This window comes from Pantherophis guttatus, chromosome 8, assembly GCF_059756535.1.
Source record: "Pantherophis guttatus breed Tessera chromosome 8, ASM5975653v1, whole genome shotgun sequence".
Classification (NCBI taxonomy): domain Eukaryota; kingdom Metazoa; phylum Chordata; class Lepidosauria; order Squamata; family Colubridae; genus Pantherophis; species Pantherophis guttatus.
The window spans coordinates 74,092,878-74,096,318 of NC_142070.1; positions in this window are offsets into that span (position 1 = coordinate 74,092,878).

The following is a 3,441-nucleotide window of genomic DNA, read 5'->3' on the forward strand; positions in this document are numbered from 1 at the left end:
ACTTGGCAGACGGTGTGTCTATCGCTGCCAAGTGGGAGATAAGACCTGGGTGCTTTCCAAAGTGTTTCCTTAACCCTCGACTGGCTGTGTTTGTGTGTGTGTGGGTACAGGGACAGATCAACTGACTTTGGGCATCGTAAACAGTGACCTGATATAATACACTCAAAACTGAATAAAACAAAGAAATAAAACATGACCATCGCATGGGGAACAGACATCTGCTATAAATAGACCAACCAATTCCATAGAGGTATGGAAATAACCAGAGCTTCAAGGTTTACTTAAAGGGAAGCACGATAAAGGACTGGTCACAATTCTCCAAATTTGCATCAGGTTGCAACTTCCCCAAGACAAGAACCAGAGCTAACTTCTTATGATCTGAGCGACTTCAACTCTTGATGATCTGGGTTAGGTTGATAATTGCCAGAGTAACCATGAATTCCCAAGCACCATTGGCTTCTAAGACAGGGGTGGTTCAAACATTTTAGCAAGGGGTTCTCTGCCCGATTGCTGGGTGCGCATGGCCATGGTGGGTGTAGTCTAATTGGCTTCCTGCACCACGGCCAGGGTGGGTGTTTTTGCCCTCCCCAGGTTCCAGAGGCTTTCTTTGAGCCTCCGGGAGGGCAAAAACAGCCTCGCAAGGCTCCAGAGGCCCTCTCTGGCCTTCCTGAACTTCCGGTAGGCCTGTTTTTCACCCTCCCTGAGCTCCGCACATACCCTGCACTTACCTGCATCCAAAGTGGGACACGTGGGGACTCCTGGGAGGGGTGGGGTGGGCAGGGCCAGCCAGGAGTGGGATTTAGGGGTTCTCCGAACTGCACAGAATCTTAGGTAGGGGTTCTGCTGAACCCTTGCGAACTCCTAGCAGCTCACTCCTGTTCTAAGACATATAGGGTAGGTTGAGATCTTTCAGAACTATCAGTCTTGGAAAAGTCACCCAACTAAGAAATGGAACAGTTTGGTCAGGAATACAACTAAATTCAATTTGTCTCATGAGGAGTCTTTGGTTGCCAGCAACCATTCCTTAGCTGGCTAACTTCTTCTTAACTACCTGTTGACAATGAATTGGAAACTCTTGACCTCAGTTTTCAGTTCATTGTCAACAGGTGGTTAAGAAGAAGTTAGGGAGTGGTATAGCCTATGTCTTAGTCCAGGGATGAAATGTTCTGAAGTCTGCTACTGGTTTGCTTCGCTACCAGTTCGCTTCAAGTGTGCATGCGCGGTGTGCACCAAACACACGCTTTGCACACATGCAGATCACAGTCATTACCATGTAGCACTGAAAAAGGAGGATTAAGAAGCCTTTTCTGAATCTTCAAAGGTAAGTAGAACAGTGAGGGGGGAGAACAGCTGTGCCGTATGATTTAGATTCGCTAGAAAGCCGCATTTTTTCTTTTTTACTACCCTTTCACCTGAACTGGTAGCATTTATACTACCGGTTCGGGCGAACCGGTCCAAACCAGTAGGATTTCACCCCTGATTTTGTCCCTTATTATAGGTTTTTCATCCAAATTTTCTTCTGAAGAAGGTGACACAGCTGGGTTGAGATGTTGTCAGGAACAGCAAATTCCAATATATCTGAAATTATGTTCTTCTTTGGAATACATAAGGAATTTGTAAAGCAAATTGTAGGTTGCCAGACTGAATGAAGAAAGGCACCAGACAATGAAAGAGAATGCAAGTGCTTAATTCAGAAGTCTATTAGATATTTAGGAAACCAATATAGGTATATGGGTTTATGAGGGGCAAAGACAAGGATGACAGTGATGACACCCCAGCTTTTCATACCTTTCTCAAGTGTCTATGGAGATTCTCAGTCATCCAGGACATGGTTGTCCCAAAGGTGCTTTTTCAGGAGGCAATTGGACTTTCTGGTTCACATTTTGGACAGAGAGGACTCCAGGTTGGAAAGAGTGGTCAAAGAGGCCAACTATGTCAAACGAGGAAATGATGGAAAGTTGATGATATTTTATGCACCAAACTTTGATATTAAGCCAAAAAGTTGGTACCCAAGTCTTTTGTGGACTGTATTTTTGAAATTATTCTCCAGGTGAGAATGTCTCAGGGGTGAAATGCTCCCGGTTCGGACCGGTTCATCCGATCCGGTAATGATTGTGGTGGGTGGTTTGGAGAACCGGTAGCGATGGTGGCGCGAGGGTCTGCCCACACGCCCGGTTGTTGTTACTTCCTGGTTTTAACCAGGAAGAAATGTGTTTTTTACCCTCTGCACATGCGCAGAAGGTTTTGCACATCGCAGAAGGTTTTGCTCATGCACAGAAGGTTTTGCACATGCATAGAAGGTTTTGTGTATGTACAGAGGGTCCCCGCGTGCATGTGATGCATGCAAGCGATGCGCACACACATGGTTTTGCACATGCACTTCCAAACCAGTAAGGAAGGTAAGTAGATTTCACCCCTGGAATGTCTTCCTTCCTTCCTTCCTTCCTTCCTTCCTTCCTTCCTTCCTTCCTTCCTTCCTTCCTTCCTTCCTTCCTTCCTTCCTTCCTCCCTCCCTCCCTCCCTCCCTCCCTCCCTCCCTCCCTCCCTCCTTCTTTCTTTCTTTCTTTCTTTCTTTCTTTCTTTCTTTCTTTCTTTCTTTCTTTCTTTCTTTCTTTCTTTCTTTCTTTCTCCTACCTACCTAAACATTCCCCAGAAGCACAGTTGTCCCATTGTTAACGAAACTCACCTTCTTGCTCTATTTTAGCACATAAATCTTCCCTAATGCAGGTTTTTTTTTTTTTAAAAAAAAACACAATACAGATTTCTTCATTAGAAGTTCTTTTATCAATGCAGTTGGCAATGCCTGCATGCGAATTCAATTATATATTTTCCTTCTCCTAATCGCAAGGATTGGGTTTTGTTTAACTCGAAGATAGACAAGTAATAATGAGGGTTGCAGCTCTCCAAAGTCCTAATTCATTCCCAGCAGAATTTGCAGTAAAATTTTTATATATCTCCACACTTCTGTTTCCTAATCTTCCAGCTACCCGACCATCTTCTCTATAACATTTGACATTCTCCCTCTGTGACATATGCAAACTAAATCCCGATGTCAGGAGAACTGGTAGCTGTTCCATCTGAGATTCTCAAGGTCTCAGAGAGTAAATTAGATCCCAGCCCCAAGTTTAATTCGGGACTTACTTGCTCTGACATAAAGCTGCTTTTCTTCCAGATTTATTTTCCTGTTGCTTATCTCTTTGCTTAGATCCTTGAATGGATGATGACATCTTGGAGCCCAAGAACTTGACGTGCAACTGAGCCTCTCATCTCCAACGTACTAAGCAAATAAATTTGTCTCGCCCTTTGTGTGTTGATTTCCCAGACAGCATAATTAGTGTAATTATCTCTCTTCACAACCCAGATGTAGATGGAACAGGAAGAGATTATCTCCTCCCCTTCTCCATTTCAGAATATTTTACGCTGCAAAAAGGGGTCCAAGAC